The sequence below is a fragment of the Pelophylax lessonae genome (genome assembly GCF_965119305.1).
Source record: "Pelophylax lessonae genome assembly, chromosome: 9".
Lineage (NCBI taxonomy): Eukaryota > Metazoa > Chordata > Amphibia > Anura > Ranidae > Pelophylax > Pelophylax lessonae.
The window spans coordinates 104,811,596-104,830,049 of NC_138776.1; the positions used below are offsets into that span (position 1 = coordinate 104,811,596).

Genomic DNA, 18,454 nt, shown 5'->3' on the forward strand with positions numbered 1-18,454 from the left:
ACGTCTGAGGCTGCAGGCATGGTACAGGGGGAGATGTCTGAGGCTGCGGACATGGTACAGGGGGGGAGACGTCTGAGGCTGCGGACATGGTACAGGGGGAGACGTCTGAGGCTGCAGGCATGGTACAGGGGCAGACGTCTGAGGCTGCGGACATGGTACAGGGGGGGGGGAGACGTCTGAGGCTGCGGACATGGTACAGGGGGGGGGAGACGTCTGAGGCTGCGGACATGGTACAGGGGGGGGGGGGAGACGTCTGAGGCTGCAGACATGGTACAGGGGGGAGATATCTGAGGCTGCGGACATGGAACAGGGGGGAGATATCTGAGGCTGCGGACATGGTACAGGGGGGGGGAGACGTCTGAGGCTGCGGGCATGCTACAGGGGGAGGTGGTCAGAAGCTGTGGAGGGGTCTTACCTGGCCATGATGAGAGGCACGCGCCACTGCTGGGCCACTGCAGTTTACTTTAGATTTAAAAATGGCGCCCCGCCGGCGCCATTACATCACTGCTGACAGAGAGGACAGGAGGCGGGACTGCTGATTACTTAGCTGAGAGGAGACAGGACGAAGAGGAGGCGGGGCGGAGGCGGGACGAAGTTCTTAGCTGGGAGGAGGCGGTATGCAGAGAAGACATCCTCAGGTCTGAGAGGAGGCGGGGCGGAGGCGGGACGAAGTGCTTAGCTGGGAGGAGGCAGGATGGAGAGAAGACATCCTCGGTCTGAGAGGAGGCGGGGCGGAGGCGGGACGAACTGCTTAGCTGGGAGGAGGCGGGACGGAGGTCGAGCATAATTGTAATAATGCAGAGCTTGCTGATTACATTTTTTCTCTACCTCCGTCCCGTCTCCTCCCAACTAAGCAATCCGTCCCGCCTCCTCTCAGACCCGAGAATGTCTTCTCTCCATCCCGCCTCCTCCCAGCTAAGCAACCAGTCCTGCTGCCTCCTCTCTGTCAGCTGTGTATTAAATTTTAGAACACCGACACTGTCACTGGAGCTTCGGCGCCCCTCCTCTGCCTCAGCTCGCGGCGCCTGGGTGCGAGGCACCCCGTGCACCCGCCTCGGACCGGCCCTGTAAATAGGAATCTATTATTTGTTTTGACCTGTTAGGTTTGTATAGAGCCCTCAGAATTTCTTATGTACAAATATGATCAGCAAATTTGCACTTTATGGCACACTTACCATGCAAAACACTCTCATCCAGCGTGATTCCCCTTGTTTCTCCATTGGCAGCATTTCCATCTTCTCCCTGTCTTCTTCTGGGTTCAGCATCTTAAATCATTTTAATTGGCTGGGCTGGAATAATGCAACTTCTAGCATGCACCAAAGGAGTGCCTAGATTGTACATTGAGCTGCACAAGCAAGGCCTAATGTGACACTAAACTCTGATTTAAAAACAAAAAAAAATTCAAGCATGTTTTTTTAACCACTTAAGTTCCGCCCTATAGCAGTTAAATATACGTGATCCGGCTCTTCTGGGTAGCGGGCGTTAATGCGCGCCACCAGCTGCTTACTCCTGCTGTGATTATACACAGCGTGAGCTAATCTGAGGGAGTCGATGTCCACCGGCACCAGCTGATCACTCGGTACAGAGGCAGAACGGCGGCCTGCCTATGTAAACAAGACAGATCGCCATTCTGTCAGGAGGGAAGGCATTGATCCTGTGCTTCTGCAAAGCAGGGACATGAATCTATGTCTTTCCCTCAGTGAAAGCACCTCTCACAGTATTCAGAATCACTGGCTAGGCACACATTTAATCTTTTGATATCCCCTGATGTTAGCCCCTTCCCGGCCAGTGTCATTAGTACAGTGGCAGTGCCTATTTTTTTTTAGCACTGATAACTGTATTAGTGTCACTCGTCCCCAAAAAGTGTCAGAAGTGTCAGTTAGTGTCCGAATGTCTGCCGTAATATCACAGTCCCGCTGTAAGTTGCTGATCGCCATTACTAGTAAAAAATAAATAAAATATCCCATAGTTTGTAGACGCTATAACTTTTGCACAAACCAATCAATATACGCTTATTGGTAATTTTTTTTTTTTTACCAAAAATATATAACAAAATACATATTAGCCTTAATTTATAATGAAATTAGATTTCATACATTTTATTTGAGTACAGCATCACACGTCAGGAAGGGGGGTAAATCTTCCGGGGGTCAAGTGGTTAAACTGATTGTAAAGAAAAAATGTTTAAAAAAAATAACAAACATGGTATACTTACCTGCTCTGTGTAGTGGTTTTGCAAGAAGCAGCCCTAATCCTCCTCTTCTCGGCTCCCCCACTGGCGCTCTGGGCCCCTCCCACTTGCTGTGGGGGAACTTGTGCGTGCTTTCTCCCGAGCCGGCTCTCTGTGTGCATAAGACTCTCTGGCTGTGGTTGACAGCAGCAGGAGCCAATGGCTCATGTTGCTGTATCTCAGCCAATCAGGAGGCAGAGACCAGAGAGAGCCTCGTGTCTTGTTGTAACGCTCCTGCGTTTCTTATATGGTGTGGATTTTCAGCTGCAGAAATAGTTCCACGTCAGTTGTCATGTAAGAGATATGCTGAGATACCATTCCCAACCTCAATGACTCATCATGTGTGGAAGGTCTTATTTCAGCCAGTAAATACACACAATTAGCAAGCTGGTTCCTAGAGTGACTTTATATATGTGGTAACACAATGATGAAGGTTTGAGGGATAGGTTGAGTGGAGGTGGTAGGTGATAGACACTTGAAGGTGAGACAGTAGCAGATGGATGCAGGAAGGTTTAACAATTTTGTATGATAGCAGATGATAGAATAGCAGGTGGACATACAAAAGAGATCAACCCAGTGCAGAAAAGTAGCAGTAGTCTCAAGAGCTAGCAATCTAGTTTATGCAGATGTGATAAACAGTCTCTACTATGCAGAGCTAGATAGTGTAAGCTTAGTATAAGTTTATAGAGAATTCCCCTGCGGGGTACTTAGCACTATTAGCGATACAGCCGAAGGGTGGTTCAGGAGAGGCGGATGATCCAGTAGCGGGATACAGGGATCAGCGCAGCGAGGTTCCGTCAGCGAAGTAAGCTTGCAAGCATGGAAGCTTCAAGCAAGGTTAGCATCCAGGTAAGGGTGTTTGAAAGAACACATGTGAGTGAGAGCCGACGCCTTAAATAGCCATCTAGTCCGGCGCTGAGTGATGACAGCTCCAGTCTTAAAGGTGTATGCGCACCTTTCCAAAAGTAAATGGTAGGGCGCATACACTTGTGGAAAGTGTAATTTAGGGTACCAAAGGTACCGGAACATTACAATACCCCCCTTTAAGGCCTGCTCCTGAAGGCCTCTGGAGCTGGTTTGTCTGGGTATCTCGCATGAAAATTGCGGATTAATCTAGGGGCATGTATGTCAGAGGTGTTTAGCCAGGTGTCGTCTTGGGGCCCATAGTTCTTCCATCTAACCAAGTACTGAAGTCTTCTTCTGTAGATACGAGAATCCAGAATCTCTTTTATCTCGTATTCTTCTCCACCTTCAACTTGTACAGGAGGGGGAGGTGGAATATTAGGCCTTATTCCTTGGTCCGGAACATGGGGTTTTAGTAGCGACACATGGAAAATGGGATGGATTTTTAGGTCCATTGGCAATGTAAGCTGCACTGCAGCTTTTCCAATAAGTTTCTTGATTGGGAAAGGTCCCAAGAACAGAGGTCCAAGCTTTTTGCTAGGGATCTTCAGTCTCAAGTTTTTTGTTGAGAGCCAAACGAGGTCCCCGATAGTATACTGTGGAGAAGGTCTTCTACGAAGATCATAGTACTTCTTTTGTTGACTGTGAGCGTGTGCAATGGTAGTATTTAGTAAACCCAGAGAATCCTTTATTTGGGAAAGATAGTCTGAGGCTACTGGGTTATTTGAAGGAAGGATGCGTGGAGGGAGAATAGAGGGATGGAATCCATAGTTCAAGTAGAACGGACTCTGCTTGGTTGTACTGTGAGTTGCGTTGTTGTAGGCAAATTCTGCCAGGGGGAGAAGATCCAACCAATCATCCTGTTGGTAAGAAGTGTAACAACGTAAATACTGCTCGATGCATTGGTTGACTCTTTCAGTCTGTCCGTTGGTCTGCGGATGGTAAGGAGAAGTGAGCTTCCGCTCAATCCGTAGTATGTGACATAGTTCTTGCCAGAATTTAGAAATAAATTGGGATCCACGGTCAGACAAAAGAGTTTTTGGGATACCATGTAATCTGAAGACATGTTTCATCAGGAGTTCTGCCGTTTGTTTGGACGAAGGTAGTCTGCGAATAGCAATGAAATGTGCCATCTTTGTCAGATGGTCCACTGACACCAAGATGGTATTAAATCCTTTGGAAGGAGGCAATTCTACGATGAAGTCCAATGACAGAACCTCCCATGGAGTTTGGGGTATTGGTAGACTGCATAGTAGGCCGGATGGTCTCGTAGTGTCAATTTTGGACCTGGCACAGACATTGCATGAAGAGACAAATTTTTGTATAGGTGTTTTCATGTCAGGCCACCAGAATTGCCGAGAAATCAAATTGAAAGTCTTTGTCATACCCATATGTCCTGCCATAGGCACATCATGCGATAATTCCAAGATCTTGGTGCGTAGGGTAGGTGGTATGTAAAGTTTGTCGTTGTAGTAGAGGAAGCCTTCTGCATCGGTATTTAGTTGTGGTGGGGGTGAATCCAACCTTATACCATGCAGAACCTCTTCCTTCAAGGAACGGACAACTCCAATAATGCGTTTGTGAGGTATTATAGGAACGGAAGGAATTTCAAAGTAATTTTCTTCAGTTAGTCGTGATAGTGCATCCGCCTTTTTGTTCTTATCTGCAGGTGTGTAGGTCACTAGGAAGTTAAACCTTAGAAAGAATAGTGACCATCGTACCTGTCGATGCGAGAGAGTTTTGCTAGTCTGAAGATATTGGAGGTTTTTATGGTCCGTGTATATAATTATTGGTAATTGGGTGCCTTCGAGTAAATTTCGCCAATTCTCCAGAGCCAATTTTATAGCAAGCAGTTCCTTCTCACCCACGGGGTAATTTATCTCGGGACTGCTCAGGGATTTAGAAAAAAAGGCGACTGGATGAAGTGGTGAAGTGGGGTTAGGTCGTTGGGAGAGTATTGCTCCTACTGCCAGGTTTGACGCATCTACCTCCAGAATGTATTGGAGGGATGGGTCTGGATGGCGTAATATGGGAGCGGAAGTAAACCTTGTCTTTAACAAGTGGAAAGCCTTATTTGCTTCTTCTGACCATTTAAATGGTATTTTTATGCTAGTGAGCTGTGTGAGGGGTCTCACAATAGCAGAAAAGTTTTTTATGAACTTCCTGTAGAAATTTGAAAATCCCAGGAATCGCTGTAGCGCCTTGCGTGTAGTTGGTGTAGGCCAATCCTGAATGCAGGATATTTTACTCATGTCCATCTCGATTCCGGTTTTGGATATGATGTAGCCTAGAAAGAGTACCTCATCTTTATGGAACAAGCATTTCTTCAGCTTCACATAAAGATTATGTGCAAGCAATCTCGATAATACAAGTCTTACATGTCTTATGTGTTCAGACAGGGTCCGTGAATATATAAGTATATCGTCCAGATATACCACAACACAGACATCTAGTAAGTCTTTAAAAATATCGTTTATAAATCGTTGGAAAACTGCAGGGGCATTGCATAGGCCGAATGGCATCACAAGATACTCGAACAATCCGTATCTAGTTCTGAACGCAGTCTTCCACTCGTGTCCATCACGGATTCGAATGAGATTGTATGCTCCTTTCAGGTCTAATTTTGAAAAATAGGTAGCTCCACGCACCTGCTCAATGAGCTCAGTGATAAGTGGTAGAGGATAGCGATCTTTTATTGTGATAGCATTCAATTTCCTGTAGTCGATGATAGGTCTGAGACTTGAATCTTTATTGCGAACAAAAAAGAGTCCTGCTGCTGTGGAAGAAGTGGAAGGTCTAATAAAACCTTTTTCCAAGTTCTCATCCAAATAGGTTTTGAGATGGGCAAGTTCATCCTGTGAAAGAGGATAAACATGACCGAACGGCAATTTGCTATTTGGGAGTAGATCAATGCTACAATCATAGTCTCGATGAGGAGGTAATGCTTGAGCATTTTTCTCAAGAAAAACCTCAGAAAGATCCTGATAACATAGTGGTGCAATCTCATCTGTCACCACAGACAGAATCTTCCCGGAAAACGGGAGGTTACACGTTTCCTCGCAATAACAAGAAGGGAAGGTCAAGGACCGTTTCTTCCAATCTATGGTTGGTTGGTGTGTGTGCAACCAGGGAAGTCCCAACACAATGGGAAAGTGGGGTGATGGTATTAAATCGAAGGTAGAAGTCTCCCTATGAGACTCGTTAATAGTGACTAGAAGTGCTTGTGTCTGATCGGTGATCGGACCAGAGGATAACGGAACACCGGTAATAAGACTTACTGAGACAGGTTTGAGTTTAGAAATAATAGGAATTTTATTTAAAGCAGCAAAACATATATCAATATAATTTCCACAAGATCATGTGTCAATCATGGCCTTAGTAGTAATCCTGTTCTGGTCCCACTGTAATGTCAAAAAAACAGAAATGTAGGGGTTAGTGAATGAAGTTGTCCATCCTCCTAGAGAGACATGTGAACACTCACCCTTCTTTTTGTTGACTAGGGGACAGACGTTTATCTTGTGATCCGGGGATGCACAGTACAAGCAGAGATTTTCATTTCGTCTTTTGGCTTTTTCCATAGTTGATAGCGGTGGGCGTATGGTTCCTATCTCCATAGGAACGGGGTCAACGGCCAGACTCCGAGAGGAAACGGATAATGGCATTCCCATCTTTTCAGCCTTTCTTTCTCGTAGTCTTCTATCTATGGTAATACTGAGTTGTATTAATGCATCCAGGGTTTTTGGCAGATCCGCTCGGGCGAGCTCGTCCTTAACGGCTTCTGATAGGCCAAGCCTAAATTGGGTTTTCAGAGATGCATCATTCCATTCTGAATCAAGGGTCCATTTCTTGAACTCTGCGACAAAGTCTTCCACAGGCCTCCTTCCTTGTTTCAAGGATCTTAACTGAAGATCAGCAGTACTCTGCCTATTGGGGTCATCATATAGGCTAGTGAGCTCTGCCAGGAACAAGGCATAGGAGTTGAGAAGCTGGTCGTTTTTCTCAAAAAGAGAATCTGCCCAGGCTCGAGGATCGCTTGATAGGTAAGAAATAATAGTACAAACCTTAATGTGATCAGTAAGGTAGGTACGAGGTTTTAGCAAAAAAAGTAACTCACATGCGTTTTTAAATTCGCAAAATTTTTTGCGATCGCCTGTAAATACCAAAGGGGGATTTATCTTGGGTTCAGGGGACTGAGCAGAGGTAAGTTGTGTCAGTCTAATTACCTGCTGCGACAGAGCCTGATTGTCTTCTTTTAATTCAGCAAGTGCGTGTATTAACGCAGATACTTGCTGTTTTAATTGTGTCACCTGAGTGGCTATTTCTGCTGAATCCATTTTTTAGGTTTGTTCAATCTGTAACGCTCCTGCATTTCTTATATGGTGTGGATTTTCAGCTGCAGAAATAGTTCCACGTCAGTTGTCATGTAAGAGATATGCTGAGATACCATTCCCAACCTCAATGACTCATCATGTGTGGAAGGTCTTATTTCAGCCAGTAAATACACACAATTAGCAAGCTGGTTCCTAGAGTGACTTTATATATGTGGTAACACAATGATGAAGGTTTGAGGGATAGGTTGAGTGGAGGTGGTAGGTGATAGACACTTGAAGGTGAGACAGTAGCAGATGGATGCAGGAAGGTTTAACAATGTTGTATGATAGCAGATGATAGAATAGCAGGTGGACATACAAAAGAGATCAACCCAGTGCAGAAAAGTAGCAGTAGTCTCAAGAGCTAGCAATCTAGTTTATGCAGATGTGATAAACAGTCTCTACTATGCAGAGCTAGATAGTGTAAGCTTAGTATAAGTTTATAGAGAATTCCCCTGCGGGGTACTTAGCACTATTAGCGATACAGCCGAAGGGTGGTTCAGGAGAGGCGGATGATCCAGTAGCGGGATACAGGGATCAGCGCAGCGAGGTTCCGTCAGCGAAGTAAGCTTGCAAGCATGGAAGCTTCAAGCAAGGTTAGCATCCAGGTAAGGGTGTTTGAACGAACACATGTGAGTGAGAGCCGACGCCTTAAATAGCCATCTAGTCCGGCGCTGAGTGATGACAGCTCCAGTCTTAAAGGTGTATGCGCACCTTTCCAAAAGTAAATGGTAGGGCGCATACACTTGTGGAAAGTGTAATTTAGGGTACCAAAGGTACCGGAACATTACACTTGTGCACATAGCTGGATCAAGATCAGGCTTTGGTAAGTATTGGGGGGGGGGCTGAATGGGAAGCTGCACACTGAATGTTTTTTACCTTCATGCATAGAATGCATGAAGGTAAAAAAACGGCAGCCTTTACAGCCACTTTAATGTAAAATTTACCTACTGCTGCTGCGATTTGACTTCCTGTTAGAGGGTGGCTACGATTGTTCTTCATGGTCCCACTGTATGTATATAGCCACCGTCTCTTTCTCACTCCTGTAATGGGCTAGGAACTATGAACTCTGGCAGTAGTCCCCAACTGGCTGTGCGAAAGTCAACTCCTCCACGGAGTGCAGGTGGTGGTTGCAGCCTGTCACTGCAAGGGGTGGGGAAGTGGGGTTGGGGGTGTAGCTTCTGAAATCTAGTCCCCAGCCTAGCTTTCTTCCCTCCCCTTCTCCATGACCACAGAGAGGGAAGGAAGTAGTGGTGCTAGGGAAGGGGAGTGGGTGCCCAATGGAGGTTGGAGGGTTGGGTGTACAGATTGTGCTGGCTCGCTCTCCCCACCTCCAACCCTTGCCATGTTGCCCGGCTCCCAGCAGGACACAGACCCATACCATTCCCTGGCCCAGGGGTTGGGGACCTCTGGACTATGGGATTTGTAGTGGCATAGTGCAATGTGCATATTCACAGCTAACATAAACTGCTCATTTAAAACAACGTAAAGTGCGGGGGAAAAGTAAATGTTCCAGAGCTCATGGAGGACGTTAGAAGGAGACAGAAAAACACAGTATATCATAAAAAGGTGCGTATAAGAGCAACAGCCCACATAAGCACTAGCAGCGCTAAAACACAGCCTCTATCGAGGTTACGGATATATGGCACAATGTAAGACAATATGAATAAAAACAATAAGTGGATTTTAAAGAACCAAAAGTTCAAAAGTCCATGAAGCTCTCAGGGTAAAGTCACATGAAAGACAGGGTGCATGGGGAACTTGATGTATAGTAAAAACAAGACTTCTATGCTGGTCACTCTGCAACCACCAAATCCTTCACCTCACCACTGTGCCCCCCCCCTTGAGAGTGAACACGTACCCTTAAACGCTAGGGTATAGCTCTTTGTTCAACAGGTGATCCTCCACTCCCGGATGGCGATCCCCTTAGGATTCCACTCCAGCTGGCTAAAAACCTTCAGGGCGTGAGCACGCGGCCATTCGGTCAACACCAAGGACATCCCAGGAGATCCCTAGCTAAACGCCAATTTGAGTCCGGGCAACATCCCTATCAGGTGGCTGGATCACCCGTACCGTGTGGCTCAGTGGGGACAACGTTAGCAGCGGGAGGACCGGGTCTTGTCCTTTGGATATGGTTTTTAGCCTAACTACATCCGATTCCATGTGAGTGTGATTTTAACATTCATGGACTTTTGAACTTTTGGTTCTTTAAAATCCACTTATTGTATTTATTCATATTGTCTTACATTGTGCCATATATCCGTAACCTCGATAGAGGCTGTGTTTTAGCGCTGCTAGTGCTTATGTGGGCTGTTGCTCTTATACGCACCTTTTTATGATATGACCTAAGATATAGCGGCTGCTTAATTGGGGATATTGGCATATGAGATTTTTCACCTTGCAGAGCTGCTAGGGGTATATGTTTGATCCATTGAGCATTGCATATACATAAGCGCTGAGTGGGTGAGATAAGGAAATATTGTTTCTTTCTTGCTCCTTCTGAGAAAAACACAGTAAAAAACAATTTCATGTGTATGAATTATTTTTGGAGAATAAGGATATAATTTAATGTCACTTTAAGCCTCAGATACAGTCACTCTTCTGGTGTTCAGACAGTGGATGGAGGATCTATTTGATTTCTCTCGTTTAGCCCTCAGACTGAACGGGAGAAATCTAAAACTGTATGGCTAGCTTTGTGTATTATTAGAAATAGAATGCTATCAGGCAGGGCAGAAGCATTTATGGCAGAATAGACATCTGTCATATAAACTACCTATTAGCATATTTTCCATAACAAAATAACAAACATGTTATACTTACCTGCTCTGTGGAATGGTTTTGCACAGAGAAGCCCAGATCCTCCTTTTCTCGGGTCCCTCTTTGGTGCTCCTGGCCCTCATGTTGAGTGCTCCCACAGCAAGAAGCTTGCTATGGGGGCACCTGAGCCTAGCAGCAGCTCAGTGTATCTATTCAGACATGGAGCTGCGGTTCAGCCTCATCTAATTTCTCTCCTGATTGACTAACTGAGTTTGATTGACAGCAGCAGGAGCCAATGGTGCCGCTGCTGTGCCTCAGCCAATCAGGAGGGAGAGTACCGGACAGCTGATGCACTCATAGACATCGCTGGTCAGAGAGGGGGCTCAGGTAAGTATTTGGGGGGCTGAGGGGAGGCTGCTGCACACTGAGGGCATTTTATCTTAATGCATAGAATGCATTAAGACTAAAAAAGCCTCTGACTTTACAACCACTTTAAGTATAATTTGTACTCAATGGGAAAATATCCAAATATTATTTGATTTTATAGAAAACTGTACATACTGTACATTGGTATATAGTCCTGATTTATGATTTAAGTGAAAGGTAGGAGTTAGGGCACTGTAATAGTGAGGCTAAGTGTTAAGGGTTAAAGGAGTGCTTTAGTGTTAAAGATCGCTTACATCATAGGTTAGGGATGGATTTATACTAGTTCTTGGCATTAAGATCTCAACACTGAAAATTACCAGAGCAATGCTTGGCATAAAGAAGAGCAAGTGAAATTATAAAATAGTTAGGGTGGGAAGGTATAGGTCTGTTGGTGTTATGTCTGCCAGATCATCACCACTGCATCCCAAAATTGTTTACTCTAGTTTATTGGGGAAGAATACCCATCATATAGGCATAATTTGGATTTTTGGTTGGGAAATCTTACAACTGGATTCCTAGATATAAATGGCCAAAGTGTTATTTACCCAACCACACAGAATGAAGATTTTGGATAGTGTTGCCCTTCAACCTTGGTGGTGATGCCCAAACAACTATATCACCCAAGCGCTTACTCCGATAGGGATGACAGACATGCCGCTCTACTCAGACTGGGAGCTCCAAACATAAGTACATGAAAGAGAAAAGGAGGCGCAAACACCTAGTGCATTACCCTTGGACACCTTTAAAAAGTTTATTAAAAGTTTATTAAAATGTCAAAAACATACTCACAAACATGAAGAGTAATAATCGCATATAGAGAACCCACCACATGTGGAATTGGCAATGTCCCTGTGTTTGGACCATTAAATGACCATTGACCACTCTCCAGTATATAGTATAAGACTAAAAAAAAGATTGTAAGTACAATGAATTTACACTTTTCCACATATGTGTACCTTGACTTGTTAGGGGATTAAAAAGCTTTCAGATATGAGGTTTTTACTGCCCTCCTTTATAAAGCCAAATTTGTCAGAAAGTGGAAATGAATGGTGGGAGTTTGGCTTTGTGGATAGTGACAGCAGTCAAAGAAAAGAGCATGTTTAGAGGATGGCTGGAGTTGTGTTAATTGGAATGATTTTACAGCCTGACAATAAACACCTATTTAATTAACAACAGTGGAAAGTCTAGTTAGTAACAGATAAGGATCTTGTGTAATTATATCTAGGTCAGTGGGGACCTGGAGGCAAGGAGCTAGCGTTTTGATTATTATTATTATTATTATTACTAAATGTGTCCCTAGATATTACACTCCAGGGTACATGCCGAGCTTTTGCTGAACAATAGGGCTTTTTATTTACATTGTGGTCCAGGCAATTTAAATAGAATAAAGAATAACACTATTGCACAAGGACAAGTTGCATAATATCCAGTAGCAATATTTTTGTCACTGCTTTATATTGTTCTATCTGTACACCAGGTGGAAAAAAGGACTGACCAGTGTATTTCCTTTTGCTCATCAGAGCTTCCTAAATGCCCCAAGGCTGATGACACACGGATGATTCTCTTGCAATGATTACCCCCTCAATTTGTCACTAAGAAAATTATAATGATTTTCCATGGGATTACTAAAGCTGGCCATACATAGCTCAGTTTTTTCTGTTGTTCAGCCAGTGGATGGAACAATAAAAACTGAAACAATTCCCCCATCCACACATTTAAGGTGGTTGTGGGAATCCTCCCCGCTGCGTCATTGTATTCTGAACTCTGAGTTGTCAGCTGGACTCCACCGCTGTCAGAATACACTGAACAGAGTATACTGACCTGTTGGCTGTAGCGCTGATCAAACTAAAGTTTTCCAGAAAGCCCGTTCATGAGCAGCCGATCATCAGAATGACTGCTCTTGAACAGAACCGGCCATAGATGGATTGAAGTTCACCCAGTTCCTGCTGAACTGGCTAAAATGCAGTCCATCTATGGCCAGCTTTACAATAGAATTTTTTAAAGTGATTTGTACAGGGCTGCTGTTAGAAATCACAGGGCCCCTTACAGCCTACACGGCAGCCCCCCCCCCCCCCCCCGAATTTATTAAGACAATATTTTCACTAAAAATACATCAAAATCATGTGAATTAACCCTTTTTTAATTGTTGTTTACATTTTTGAAAAAAAAATGTATAACTTTTTTTTAAATAATACAAATGTTTACAATTATTTTATTTTACATTTTTTTAAATTATTTATTACTGTTTAATTAATAATTGTATTTTTACAATTTATTATTTTAAATTTAAATTTTAACTTTTTTTTTGCAGGGCAGGGAAGCCAGCAGCGCTGCGGGAGGGGGGGGGGGCGTCACAGTGATAGGGGGGCAAACAGGAAGGAGGGGTCAGAAGCAGGAAGAACAGGGAGGGGGATCAATGTCAGAGAAGCAATTACAGGAATGACGTCCTGTATCTGTGTCTCTCCCTGCAGCAGGTGAAAGATGGCAGGAGGGGGAGAAACTGGCTTTCAGCTGCTGCAGAGAGCCGCACAGGGTTTCCTTCTGTAATTGCCCCTTCTCCCGACCGCACCGGTTCCCCGTTCTGTTGGGGCCCCCCTGTGTGCCCTGCCCCCCTACAGGAGGACTGGTGGTCCCCCTTATCAGTGGCCCTGGATTTGTAGCTCTGCTGCTCAGGGATTAGGATTCATCAGCTTTTTGACTCAATAGCAAAGTCACTAGCGATAATCGCTCTTAATGCTTTTCTATGAAATTTTACAGCATTCTAGATGCTAAATCACGGAAGAAAAATGATTTTTGAAGGGCACAGCTCAATGTTGTGGCAAATCGCCATTGACTCTAGATATTAAATCGCTATCTACAAATTACTGTTAACTGCTGTCATTAATCTCTAAAAAATCACCTGTGTGTCATTTGCTTAATAGTGGTCATACACGCTTCCATAAATGATCGATTTATTTTCCAGTTGATCTCTTCTGATAGGAATAATTGATCTATAGTCAACAACAGTACAATAGTTAAGATGCAATCACAACTCACAATCATAAATTATTGGTTGCATCATGTACTCTCATAATCCTGATCATCGAACTATGATCCTAGTCATAAAAAGGGTATCCTGATGGTGCAGACTGATGCAAAATGGTTGATAATATTCCTCCACCCCCCGCCGGTCCACTTGGTCTTATCAGATCTGATTGAAATTGAGTTTAAATCAGTTGGAAAGGGGGGGGGGGGGGTATGGCTATTCGTGTACTTGTGGATGGGACTGTTTTGATCGACTTGCACATTGATTGGATAAAGAAGCCTATAGCCACCATAATGGGTATACTGCATTTCACAAGCTTTGATGCTGTCATTTGTATATAGCTGGAGCATCTCAAGGTATCCTTTTATTAAGCAGAAGTATCTTAATACAGCAAAAGTATCTCAACTTATCTTTTTGAATAATGTATCCTTTTATTATTTTGAGTAATCTCCTGCATAATATATCAGAAATGCAGAATAAATACATTTTTAAATATAACACTCAACGAAATTCAAATTTAATACACATGACATAAAAAACCCTATATTTACTAGTACACAATTCAGTGATAATATGAACATGTATTGGGAAAAAAAAGCATACGGTAATTGTTTGCTAACATTCACAAGACCCCCCAGGACATACAGTTGATCATATAATATATTTTTTTTAACAAAAAGAAAAGATATCACAATTATTACAACATAATAATTCCAATTTTGCAGATATAGGTGTGGCCAATGTAGATACATTCACTTTCTCAGGGCCAGCAGTAAAAGGGTTAAAGATGTCCAGTGTTTCCATAGTGTACATTGTAGTGGCCAATACGGTGTAAAACACAATTAACTTTGTAAATAATGTTTTCACGTGGTGCAGAGGTTATTGCATGAACGCACACACCCAAACCACAAACATTACTGAGCACTTACAGGTAATGCCTTAAGTAAGGTTAGCAGAGAGTACAATATCATTACTCATATATGCTCCTTCGGAAGACCGTTCAGGTGAAAGGATCCTACAAAAGGGAAAAGCATAGTGCAGACAGGAGTTAAGCCCCGTACACACGATCAGATTATCGAACGATCTGTCGTCCGTTTTTTTAGGCATGCTAGTCTGATGTGGAAAGTGAAGAGGCTATTTTCATACAAATTTTCCCATTCGACAGAATTCTACTTCAGAAGTGATGTCATGTGCTGGATTGCTTTGTATGTGTTTTTTCGTCTCTGAGCATGCCTATTCTTGCTCTTAAGATTTTTTCCATCTAAATCTGTACTAATGAGACGAAAATCAGACGTTGGAAGTCGGAGTCGGCTGTCGAAAGCACCATACTAACAATCCAAAAATCGGCAGATCGGTCGTCGGACGAATTTTCCCTACAGATTTTCTTATCGTGTGTACGGGCCTTTAGTATTCCCATTAATGCTGCCCATAGATGGGTCTTTTTTGTAATCAGCCAGCCAATCTCCTATAGATTTACCACAATGATATAATATGAGGACCTGCCTAAACTATGCATGCCATTTGCATCCAAGCAGACAGACCCTTGCCCTACATAATTGTTGGTAGATCTAAAGGAGATTGTACTACTCAATGTTATGGTTCATGGTCAGCTCAAAGCTGAATTCCATGGATAGATTTTATAACATAGAGACAGTGGTCCATCTTGGGCCAACGTTAAGTATGCATGTGCCATTCCTGTGGAATCAGAGGATTACTGTCATAGGCTATTACAGTGATTGCCACTATCTTCTGGGTTCTGTGTCCAGCGGCTGCCCTTTGTGGGTTGTCTTCTTGGCACAGGCACCATTCACTGAACTCCATGTTTTTTTCTTAGTGAATGTAAGCTTCTTTGTGATTGGACGAGGTGGAGTGATGAGGTCGCGATCTACACCTAGTCCAAACAGGGAATGGCTGCGGTCAGTTTGGCAGTGCCCCTAGCTAGTGGCGCTAGCTTTCAGAATACAATAGCCTCAATAGAAGATTCTTCCAGCAGTTTAGCATGGATGGAAGAATCTATTGATGAACAGAAAAAAATCTATCAATATATGACCAGCTTTATAGATTGACAGAATCAGCGCAGCCTATGGGTGGGGCTACAGGAGGCATGCATTAAGCGAAATCAGATGTCCCAGCACTCACGCTTCAATGTAGACCTAACTGTTGGTGTGCTGCTCAGCATGCAGCATCTTCTGTGTTGGAGAAGTCATTTTTACCCCGGAAAAAAAAAAAAAATTAGAGAAAGCCTGGAGGGAACATAGTTTTTATGGATAATCATTTTTATTTCATATAGGCATTTATACACAGAAGCCCTGACAATGTATGCAGTACTTTACTTATTGAACATTTACATCAGCCCCTGCCCTCAAGGAGCTTACAATCTAATGTCCTGACCTGTCACGGGCTCATAAACTAGAGCCAATTCTTCTCCCAGCACATGCTCAGAGTATAAGGCAGCCCATACATGGTGCAAATTTCTTTCCTGCAACCAATTCACACCATTCCCTCATCAAGACAGACAGTACTGAAAGGGGAATCCCTCCTACCAAGACATTGTCTGCTCCTGGCAGGCTATAGCAGCAGCTAGCACTAATCGCAAAAGAATCCGGCAGGCTGGTTGCACCCAAGTTGATTGATCGATCAACTTGGTACATTCAGCCTGCCCATGAATGGTTTGAATCTCAGCCAGTTCATGCTGAACCGGCCAAGATTGGAACTGTGTATGACTGGCCTAAGAACAGTGGCGGCTGGTGGATACAAATATGGGGGAGGTGGCGGCAAAACCAACAATCCCCCCGCTTGACGGATGGCTGGCCTGCAATCTACTCTACCACCCCCTCCCTCCTTTCTCCCCCCCCCCCTCCCAGGATGGATGGCTGGCTGCCCGATGGAACAGCCAGCATCCTTACCTGTTTCTTCACCGAGCACCGCTGTGTCTTCTCCTCGGCCGTATGTCCCCTCCCTCTTCCTGGCCAATGGCCAGTAAAATCATGTCTCTTTTTAGCCAATCAGGAAAGGGGTCTCATATTCATTCGCTATTGTCATACAACTGGGTGGGCTCGGGGCACAGTGCTCTGCGCCCCGAGCCCATCCCTTTCTGAAGCCTATTAGAGCCTCTGGCTCTAATCACGTGCTTCAGGAAAAAAAAAATCCTCTATTGGAATCCATGCATCCGGCGCCCCGCATGTAGATTAGGGGGCCGGACGCATGGATAGGGGGGCGGTGCCCCTGCGCCCTCAATGGACGAGCCGCCCCTGCCTAATGGGCCATACACACTATAAGATTTTCTGAAGACTTTTTCCTTTAGACTTACCAAAACCATATAATATGAGGTCAAACCTAAACACTTTCAATGTGTATGCAATCAGGCAGGCCCTTGCACTACATAGAAAAGGTAAATCTGAAGGAAATCTAACCACAAAAGTTGGATAGTGTGTACACAGCTTAAGAGTAAACCAGGGTACACAGAGGAAACCCACACAAGCACTGAGAGAACATGCAAACTCCATGCAGATGGTGTCCTGGCTGGGATTATAACTACGGACCCCAGTGCTGCAAGGCAGAAGTGCTAACTGCTGAGCCCTCGTTCACATATGGCTGTGACTTTTCAAGCTACTTAACAGATCAAAGTTGCATGACAGGTCGCACTCTATTTGCGGCTATGGAACCATTTATATCGGTGTGATGTGAGTCGCCCCGACTTTGAAAAAGGTCTCTGCACTATTTTTGTGTGATTTCATGTATGACTTGCATTAACATCTGTGTTTGAAGTCGCACATATGTCAGCAAGCCACTGATTGGCAGCTTTGAAATTGCGCTGAAGTAGCGCAACTTTAAAGCGTCACCTGGTGTGAACGGGGGCTTAGGCAGCATTCACATCTGCACGTTCCATGAATGTGTGATCAAATACACTTTCACAGAATGCGTTAAAAACACGCGTTGTGCTTGTGCTGCCATTTGTTGTTACTGGCACCCCAAATGCGGCAAGCCGACGTGTTTTCATAAGTGTCAAAAGTGCGTTTATAGAATGTGTAAAGATGAATGTTTAGAAAGGTACATGAGCTTTTTTGGCCCGCTTGTCACGTGTTGAGCATCCCATTGATATGAATGGGCTGTCCTACGCATGCAAGGAAGAAAGGTGCTAGAAATGCGCGTTCATGGGACGCTAGGTGTGAACACAGCCCTAAGCTGCCCATACACTGGAAGAATACTGCCAACCTAGACTTTACCACCTTGTTTGAGAGGACTTCCAAATGTTGTCTGCTTTTAACATTCGATTCTGAAATGAATGGAAGTTCCTGAAAGAAAACCACACTTTCTTGTCGCTGTGGCTGGAAATTAATGCCAATGTTACCAGTAACCAGAAAAAAATTGAATGTTCTTAAAGGAAAAAAATCCTAACAAAGTTCTATTAATGTATGATCAACTGAAAGCGCTATCATGGCATTCTTCTTTATTAGGGGTCCAGAGACAGGTGACATCACAGGGAGCTCCTCTGACGTCACCTGCCCCTACATGGTCCAGGTAATGTAGCTCACCTTCCCATGCAGCAAGAAGGGGGAAGCAGAGGAGAAGGAGATGGAAAATAGAGAGCCAGGGCGCACATAGCATAGTAATTCCAATCCAAACAAACCATCCCTGTGTGCAGCGATGTGTGCCAGAGGAGAGGAGGAGGGAGGGGATGGGAGGGGTGCCGGTAAGAGGCAGCTGATGGGATTGGTGGAGGGGAGGAGTAGAAGGTCAGCT

General features: G+C 44.3%; 1 protein-coding gene across 1 annotated transcript in view; it reads left to right on the top strand.

The window, feature by feature from the left end:
• FGFR2 (fibroblast growth factor receptor 2) overlaps positions 1-18,454 on the top strand; it is a 253,809-nt gene that overhangs the window by 86,602 nt on the left and 148,753 nt on the right. The window lies entirely within an intron of this gene.